The sequence below is a fragment of the Mus caroli genome, chromosome 8 (genome assembly GCF_900094665.2).
Source record: "Mus caroli chromosome 8, CAROLI_EIJ_v1.1, whole genome shotgun sequence".
Classification (NCBI taxonomy): domain Eukaryota; kingdom Metazoa; phylum Chordata; class Mammalia; order Rodentia; family Muridae; genus Mus; species Mus caroli.
The window spans coordinates 71403142-71413461 of record NC_034577.1 but is presented as its reverse complement, the minus strand read 5'-3'; the positions used below and the strand labels follow the sequence as shown (position 1 = coordinate 71413461).

General features: G+C 39.9%; 1 pseudogene; it reads left to right on the top strand.

Moving 5' to 3' along the window:
• The window catches only part of LOC110300862, a 24491-nt pseudogene extending 16737 nt beyond the window's left edge, over window positions 1–7754 (top strand).
• Window positions 7755–10320: the final 2566 nt, after the last annotated feature.

Here is a 10320-nt window from a genome sequence, read left to right as displayed (position 1 = left end):
TCCCCCTTCCTTTATAAACTGAGTGTCTGGAAATATTAAATTGAGTCTTGATCAGAATGTTGTTTTGACTCCATTGTTTCTTCCGCCCCGACTAGATTCCTCTCTTTGCAGGGAACTGCCATTCTCAGTGAACCGTTCGTGTTGTGGACCGCGGGCGGGCCGCAACAGGAAGGCACAATGGTGACTCGGGTGGCATACATAAGGAGGTGCTGGGAGGAGCAGAGGGAAGCAACCAAAATGATTTTGAAAGCTAACATAAAAATTAAAAACACACTAATAACAAAGCAAGAAATCGCTATATAGAAAGACAGATGAAGACAACCAGGGGCAAAAATATTTTTTAAGTAAGTGATAATCTGATAGATAGGGTGAAAGACAGAAGGGGGAAGTAAAAAAGTAAAGACGGACAATTTCGCTTTCCACTTTAAATATTCTCCAGTTAAGATTAAATCATGATCATATGTTAATTTGAAAAAAATAAAATAAAGGAAGGCTGGAAAGATAGCTTGGTGATTAAAAGCCCTGGCTGGTCTTCCAGAGGACCCAGGTTCAAGTCTCACTACCCACTTGGAAGTTCACAATCAGCTGTTAACTCCAGATCCAAGGGATTTGTCTCTCTTCAGGGAGAATGACACCATCTTCTGGCTTACGTGGACACCCGGCACACATGTGACATACAGACGTATATGCAAATGAACAAACATTAAATAAATAAGTGATAAATAGTTTAAAAAAAAACTTAAGATGAATGCTTGCACCTAGTAAGAGATCCTAACAGGAAAAGTCACTAGAACTAAGTCAGGAGATAGCTTTGTTCACGCCACTCCTCTCTTGATGTTTGAGATTGTAATCTCAGGCTGATTACAGGGTGACTTGGAAGGTTGAACTTGTCTTCTGTAGTTCTCTCTCTCTCTCTCTCTCTCTCTCTCTCTCTCTCTCTCTCTCTCAGATCATAGACTCTCCCCCTAGAAGCTCCCACATCTTATTTCTAAGATACCTCTGACAAAGGAGTGGTCTTCCCTGTAATAGGCAGTCCCACTGCTCAAACTGGGGGAAAAAAATTACCTATCCTTGGTGGTATGGTTCAGGTGGTACAGTTCTAGTGGTATGGTTCTGGTGATTTGGTTCTGGTTTTTAAAAAGAGAAATGGGAGTTTACCTCATCTTCTTGGACTGCTAAATTCACAAGTACTTTAATAAATTTCAGGGAAATTGTCACCAAATCAGAAGTGAGAGATCTCATTTAAAAACAAAAGGTTTTCCCTTCTCAAAAGACTGTTCAATCTTTTCATAAGAAAAGCTATTTTTAATGACCAGGTATAGTGGTGCAGGGTAGGTGGCCCTCTGTGAGTCCAAGGCCTGCCTGGTCTATAGAGAAAGTTCCAGGACAGCCAGGGCTATACAATAAGAGTCTGCCAAAAACAAACAAACAAACAAAAAAACAAACAAAGCTATTTTTAAAAGCAAACAAACTCCCATGCATTCTGAAGGAAGCTTTGATCCAGTCTAGTCAACCTTGAAACAAGTATCTCTCTATTTGGGGGTATATATTTTGACTCCTAATGGCCTTGAGCTCACTACAGAGAAAGCTAAGTGGGTTTGTCTCCATGTGAAGACTTAACAATCGTCTTGAAAGCTGAGTCTTCTCAGAGGACAAGAGAAACATTGCCAGCTTACTGTTGCCCATCATTTCTTTTCTGACACTACCTCTACTGAGTCACATAATTTCAGATTTCCTGCAAGTTATCCACACAATTTCTAAGTATTTTAGGACCTTGCTACACAAAGTACCATTTATGCCAGCTTCATCTTGGAGCTTGTTAGAAATATGGACTCTTAGCCCTGTTCTCAAACACACACATTCTGCTTCTTGGTAAGTCTTGGGAGAGGGCTAAAAAGATGGCTCGGTGTGTAAGAGCATTTGCTAGCAAGCACCAGGACCTGAGTTTGAGTCCCCAGCACCCAATTAAAATGCAAGACATGGAAATATATATTCATTCAGTCCCAGGAACTTTTAGGGTAGATGGAAATAGAAGATTCATTGGGGCTTGCTGGCTGCCAGCTTTGTTCATTGAACAACCCTGACTTGAGAGAGTAAGATCGAAAATTATAAAAATACATCTGAAGTCTTCCTCTGGCATCTGTGCTTGTGCAGAGGTATGCATGCCCCCCACACCTGCACATATACCATACACACATCACACACACAGACACACACACACACACACACACACACACACACACACACACACACACAGACACACACTGTAAAATAAATATTCCCAAGAGTTGCAACAACACACCAAAGTTGGAGTAATGGTACTATAAAAATCATGTAGTCCCCTTAAGTTCTGGTTCCTGAAATCTAGCAACTGGGCCCATATTCCTCCAGCTTAGAATTTGGAGAACTAAGCAAGTAACATGGATCCAGAGAACAAAACTTCTATTTATCTTACTTCCATTCCATTAACGCAAATAGCAACAGCCCAGTGAAAGTCATTGGCTTAGACATGTGAAAGATCAGAGAAATGCCTGATTTCTCTTTTCACCACACTACAACAATCTGAATATCTCCGTGTATGTTAAAGCATAAGGATCAGGATTTGCTTGGACTCATTTCCATAAGTGCTGGCCTCATTTCTAGCAAATGTGGACTGTGGAAAGATGGAGGCCAACATGTGGCTGGTACAAAATAAATATACTATGTTAATTTTTTAAAGTGATAATCAGGCTCTGGTTGCATACTGAGGTCTACTCCTGTGGATTGATCATTTAGAGAGGCACTCCATACTCAGAGGTTTATCTGCCCCACAAGTAGCACACACCCCTTCTTGGCATTTTTCTCATTTCCTCGAAAAGCCTTCTCTGCACAAGCGTCAGATCAGAAGCCAAAGGAAACTCAGCTCAATTTGCCCTGCTCCCCATGGAGCTCCCAGTGACTGCAGGCTTTCATTCCCTCTTCTCCCACATTAATTTCACTGTGCATTAGTCAGCATCCAAGTTTCCCCAGGTTTCAAGGGGAAAGAGCTCTGGGGCAGTCTAGACTGAGCTAGCAGGCTGATGGCTGCTTCATCTTCATGGGCAGCTGTTGTACACTCCATACTTTAGTTTTGTGTTCTACTTCACTGGATACTATCAAAGAAAACCATGACTAGACATATATAGAAGCATTATAAAGTCTTCAAAGATAAGCTCTACAGTATAGGGAACACAAGGCTTTTGTCTCCCTTTACCACTATGAACCTTCCTCATTGCTGGGTCATAATGCCTAGCAACTTAAGGATAGAGAACTTGTTTTAACTCAGTCAGCAGGAAGGCATGAGTGTAGGAGGGTCATTGGCCATCACATTGCACTATGGTCAGGAAGCAGAGAGGTGAATGCCTTGGCTTCTTTTCCTCTTTTAATTTAGTCTGGAAGCTCAGAGATTGAATGACAATGTGTCTGTTCAAGGTGAATTTTTCCTCTTTAGTCAAAGCTCTTCATGAGCATCCTCATGAACACACCCATAAGCATGTCTTCTAGGTGATTTTAAATCTGGCCAAGTTGACAAACATTTAACCATGACACCCCTTTTCAACTTCACACCTCAACCATATGACTCTTCACTGCAGCATTCCACTTTAGTTCTTCATGGATGTTTCATAATGCAAAATGTATTTAAGTTCAGCTGTTTCAGAGCCCCCAACATCTTAGCAGTTCAAAGGCTTCTCAAAGTCTAAACTTCCTCTGCAAGTCAAGGTAATCTCTTCATGATGAGCCTGCTTTATTTCTATTTTTAAGTTGCATACTTCTACCATACAGTGGTACAGATTAAACATCCTTACCAGTTCCCATTTCAAGAGGAAGGAATAGAAGACTAGAAAGGCAGGACCACTTGCAGAGGTGAGTGGCACAAATGTCCCCTGAGCACCAGTGTTTCACTCTGGCCTTGCTTCTCAATCTCGAAGAGCCTTGAAGGACCCCAGGAGCATCCTGCCTTTTCCTAAAAACCTTTGGGGGGACCCAAAACTAATCAGCTTGGAATCCTGCCTGACCGCCCATCCTGGTTAGAATCTACCCACCACACTAGCTGGGTGGGACTGGGACACAGCCTGCAGAGTAGTGTCCATCAGTGAGGCACAGCCAACAGCATAGGGTACACTGATACCCATTGTCTAGTTCATGTGTCTCCCCCCCCAACTTCCAGAGAAATCCTGCTGCCAAAAGAATTATCCAGCGAACACCAAGAAAAACCAGATGCCTGATGCCTGAAGGATGGCTTAAGAACACAGTCAACAAGATCCAGGTCAATATGATATCACCAAAGCCCAGCTATCTTGCTACAACAAACCCTGGATATCCTAATGAAACTGAAGCACAAGAAGATAATCTTAAATCAAATCTTATAAAGATGTTAGAGGCCTTTAAAGAGGACATGAATAAATCCCTTAAGTAAATACAGGTAGAGGCATTAAAATAGGAAGCAAATAATATAAAGACACACAGGAAAATACAAAAAAAAAGAAAAAAAAACAGGTGAAGGATATGAATAAAACTGTACAAGAACTTAAAAGGGAAATGGAAGCAATAAAGAAAAAAAAAAACTGAGGCAATCCTGGAGATGGAAAACCTAGGAAAGAGAACAGGAACAACCGATGCAAGCATCACCAACAGAATACAGGAGATGGAAGAGAGAATCCCAGGTACAGAAGATACAATAGAAGAAATAGATATATCAGTCAAAGAAAATGCAAAATCTAAAAAGTCCATGAGACAAAGCATTCAGGAAATTTGGGACACTATGAAAAGACCAAACCTAAGAATAAGAGGAATAGAAGAAGAGGAGGAGGAGGAGGAGGGGGAGGGGAGGAGGAGGGGGAGGAGAAGGAGGAGGAGGAGAAAGATCCCTAGCTCAAAGGTCCAGAAAACATCTTCAACAAAATCATAGAAGAAAATTTCCCTAAGCTAAAGAAAGAGATGGCTATAAAGGTACAAGAAGTTCATGGAACACCAAACAGATTTGACCAGAAAAGAAAATCCTCTCATCACACAATAATAAAAACACTAAACATACAGAACAAAGAAAAAACTAAAAGCAGTGAGGGAGAAACAATAAGTAATATATACAGGCAGACCTATTAGCATTACACTCGATTTCTCATCTTAGACTCTAAAAGCTAGAAGGGCCTGGGAAGAGGTCTTGAAGACCCTAAGACACCGCGAATGTCATTACAGACTACTATACCCAGCAAAACATTGAATCAACATAGATGGCAAAACAGAGATATTCCATTTAAAAAAAAATCAAACTAGAAGGAAATACTAGAAGGAAAACTCCAACTCAATAAAGCTAACCACATTCAAGAAAACAAACAAACAAAAATAATAATTAAAACACAATAAAAGAGAAACACATTAAAACCAATAGACAAGAAACACACACACACACCAACATCTAAACAACTGGAAGTAATAATCATTGCTCATTAATATCTCTGAACATCCATAAACTCAACTCTGCAGTAAAAAGATACAGACTAACAGAATGGATATGTAAATAGAATCCATCATTCTGCTGTATACAAGAAACACATCTCAGTAACAAAGATATGTTGGGCAAGAAAAAGGTTTTTCAAGCAGATGGACCCAAGAAACAAGCTGGAGTAGCTATTCTAATATCTAATAAAATAGACTTTCTACTAAAAGTAGTCAAAAGAGACAGGGAAGAACACTTCATACTCATCAAACGGAAAATTCACCAAGAGAACATCTCAATTCTGAGCCCCAAATGCCAAGGCACACACATTCATAAAAGAAACACTACTAAAGCTTAAATCATACATCAAACCCCACACATTAATAGTAAGAGACCTCAGAACTCCACTCTCACCAATGGACAGGTCAATGAAACACAAATAATGACACTAACAGAGGTTATGATTCAAATAAACCTACCATAACTATAGAACATTTCACCCAAACACAGACAAATATACCTTCTCAGCACCTCACACAACCTTCTGCAAAATTGACCATATAATCAGCAAACCTCTGCAGATACAAAAATATTGAAATAACTCCAAGCATCTTATCAGATCACCATAGATTAAAGCTGCACTTCAACAACAGAAACAACAGAAACCCTAAAAACTCTCTACTGAACTGAACAACTCTCTACACAATGATCACTGGATCAGGGAAGAAATAAAGAAATTAAAGATTTTCTAGAATTCAATAAAAAGAAGAACACAACATATCCAAACTTATGGCACACTATGAAAACAGTGTTAAGAGGAAAGTTCATAACACTAAGTGCCTTCATAAAGAAATTGGAGAGTTCTCATACCAAGGAACTAAAAGTGCACCTGAAGTCTCTGTAGGAGCAGCGGGAGGAAGGAGCAAACACATCTAGGAGGAGTAGATGGAGGTAATCAAACTCAGGGCTGAAGTCAACCAATTAGAAACAAAGAGGACAATACAAAGAATCAATGAAACCAGGAGCTGGAACTCTGAAAAAAAAAAATAGACAAACCAGTAGCAAAATTAACTAAAAGGCAGAGAGAAAGTACCCAAATTAACAAAATCGGAAATGAAAAGGGAGACATAACAACAGACACTGAGGAAATCCAAAGAATCATTAGGTCTTACTTCAAAAGCCTGTACTCCATAATTTTGAAAAATCTTAATGAAATGGATAATTTTCTATACAGATACCAATTACCGAAATTAAATCAGGATCAGGTAAACTATCTGAATAGTCCTAAAAATCTTAAGGAAATAGAAGTGTCATTAAAAGTCTCCCAACCATAAAAAGACCTGGGCTACATCAATTTAGTGCCAAAGTCTACCAGACTAGAGAAGTTAGTGTCAATATTCCCCAAACAATTCCATGAAATAGAAACAGAAGGAACACTGCTAAACTCATTCTATGAGGTCATGGTGATCCTGGTACCTAAATCACACAAAGACTCAACAAAGGGAATTTCAGGTCAATTTCTCTTATGAACATTGATGCAAAAATACTCGATAAAATACTTACAAACCAAGTCCAAGAACACATCAAAAACACCATCTACCATAATCATGTAGGCTTCATCCAAGGAATGCAGGAGTGGTTCAACGTACAAAAAAAAAAAAAAAAAAAATCCATCAACATAATCCACGATAGAAACAAACTGAAAGAAAAAAAACCACATGATCATCTCACTAGATACTGAAAAAGCATTTCACAAAATCCAACAGCCCTCATGTTAAGAGTCTTAGACAGGCTAGAGAAAGGGCGGGTCTACAGAACCAGAATAGTAGCAGCCATCCTCCAGACGGGGCGATTGTTCCAGAGTCAGTACCATAAGCCACAATTCTCAAGCCTTCTTGCCCACCAATGCTGGACTTCCTCCAAGCTATGAGACAATCAAAGAGGAGTATGGGGTGGCTGAGCTGGGGGAACAACAACTCAGTTGTTGTGAGGACCACCAGGATCAACATGCCCAGAGAGGTGTCGGTGCCTGACCATGTGGTCTGGTCCCCGTTCACTCTTCTTCAACACCTGCTGCCTGGGCTTCATTGTCTATGCCTACTCTGTGAAGTCCAGGGACAGGAAGATGGTGGGTGATGTGATTGGAGCCCAGGCCTACGCCTCCACTGCCAAGTGCCTGAATATCAGCTCCCTGATCTTCAGCATCCTTATGGTCATTATCTGCCTCATTATTTTCTCTACCACCTCTGTGGTGGTCTTTCAATCATTTTCACAAAGAATGCCGCATTCTGGATTCTAGCTGCCCTGTGTTCCACCGTCCACATCTGGTCCTCCCCCTAGGCTGAAGCCATGAACTTTTTACCCTATGCATATGCAAATGTCACCTTCACATATCTGTCCACAGTGGATTCAATAAAGTGCATGTGGTGGCAACCCTGACAAAAAGAAAAAGAGAGAAAGAAAGAAAGAAAGAAAGAAAGAAAGAAAGAAAGAAAGAAAGAAAGAAAGAAAGAAAGAAAGAAAGAGAAGAGTCTTAGAGCAGAATACAAGGGGCATACCTAAACACAATAAAAGCAATATACAGCAAGCCAATAGCCAACATCAAATTAAATGGAGAGAACTTAAAGCATGTCCACTAAAATCGGGAACAAGACAAGGATGCCCACTCTCCCCCTATCTATTCAATATAGTCCTCAAAGTGCTAGCTAGAACAATAAGACAACTAAAGGAGATCAAGGGGATACAAATTTCAAAGGAATAAGTCTAAGTATCTCTTATTTGCAGATGATAAGATAGTATACATAAGTGACCCCAAAAATTCTATCAGAGAACTCCTACAGTTGATAAACACCTTCAGCAAAATGACTGGATACAAAATTAACACAAAGAAATCAGTAGCCCTCCTCTACACAAGTGTCACAATAGTCACAAATAACATAAAATATAACTCTAACCAAGTAAGTGAAAGACCATATGACAAGAACTTAAAGTCTCTGAAGAAACTGAGGGATATATCAGAAGGGGGGAAGATCTCCCTTGCTTGTGGATCAGTAGGATTAACATATTGAAAATGACCATCTCACCAAAAGCAAACTACAGGTTCAATGCAATTCCAATCAAAATTCCAATACAATTCTTCAAGATCTTGAAATAATGATCCTATACTTTATAAGGAAAACCAAAAAACCCAGGATAGTTAAAATGATCCTGAATAATAAAAGAACTTTTGGAGGTATCACTATTCCTGACACCAAGCTGTACTACAGAGCAATAGTAAGAAAAACTGCAGCTGGGCATGGTGGCACACGCCTTTAATCCCAGCACTCAGGAGGCAGAGGCAGGCGGATTTCTGAGTTCGAGGCCAGCCTGGTCTACAAAGTGAGTTCCAGGACAGCCAAGGCTATACAGAGAAACCCTGTCTCGAAAAANCAAAAAAAAAAAAAAAAAGTGCATGGTATTGATACAGACAGGTGGATAAGTGGAATAAAATCAAAGACCCAGGAATAAACCCATAACCTATGGACACTTGATTTTTGACAAAGAAGCCAAACCATAAAATGGAAAAGGGAGAGCCTCTTCAACAAATGATGCTGATATGACTGAATGTCTGCATGTAGAAGAATGCAAATTTACTTATATTTATCACCCTGCACAAAACTCAATGAATCAAAGACCGCAACATAAAAACAGACATACTTAATCTAATAGAACAGAAAGTGAGGAATAGTCTTGAACTTGTTGGTATAAGACACACCTTCCTGAACAGAACACCAATGGCTCAAGCACTAAGGTCACAAATTAATAAATGGGACTTCATCAAACAGGAAAACTTCTGTCAGTCAAAGGACGTTATCATTAGAACAAAATAACAGACTACAGATTGGGAAAGATCTTCACCAATACTACATCCAACAGAAGGCTAATATTCAAAATATATAAGGAGCTCAAGAAGCTAGACACTGACAATCCAAATAACCCAATTTAAAAATGTGGTACATAGCTAAACAGAAAATTCTCAACAGGGATTCCGAGCGGCTGAGAAGCACCTAAAGAAATGTTCAGTGCCCTTAAGTCATCAAGGAAATGCAAATCAAAACAACTCTGAAATTCCACATTACACCCATCAGAACGGCTAAGATCAAAAATTCAAAGGACAGCACATGCTGGCTATATTGTGGAGCAAGAGAGCACGGCTCCCCTGCTGGTGGGAGTGCAAACTTGTACAAGCACTCTACAAATCAATTTGGCAATTTCTCAGAAGACTGGGAATATTTCTACCTCAAGACCCTGCTATACTACTCTTGGGCATATGCCTATAAGATGCTCCACCATTCTACAAGGACACTTGCTCAACAATGTTAAATGCAGCCTTTTTTGTAATAGCCAGAAACTAGAAACAACCTAAATGTTTCTGAATTTAAAAATGGACACAGAAAATGTGGTATAACTACATAATGGAATACTACTCAGCCATTAAAACCAAAATATCATTAATTTCACAGGTAAATGGATGAAACTAGAAAATATCATCCTGAGGTAACCCAGACCCTAAAGGACATGCATTGTGGGGTGCCGCATGTGAGGAAATAAAGGGGTGGGAGAGATGACCCACAGAAAGATATTGTCTCACTGAGGACAGAGACGACGGGTTCTCAGTCTTGGACATCCCAGATGCTGCTGTAAGCCATGGAAGAGCTGTTGCCAGCTCAAGAGCTCTAGCCATGTTGTACTTCTGTACAATGTATGACTTCTGTAAGCCATGGTGGCTGACCTTGAGAAAATGCTTCCCCAGACAGTTGTTTTGACCTGGGAAACCATTCTATTGACATTCTTAACTCAGGCTCTTTGCTTTTAGATGAATTTTC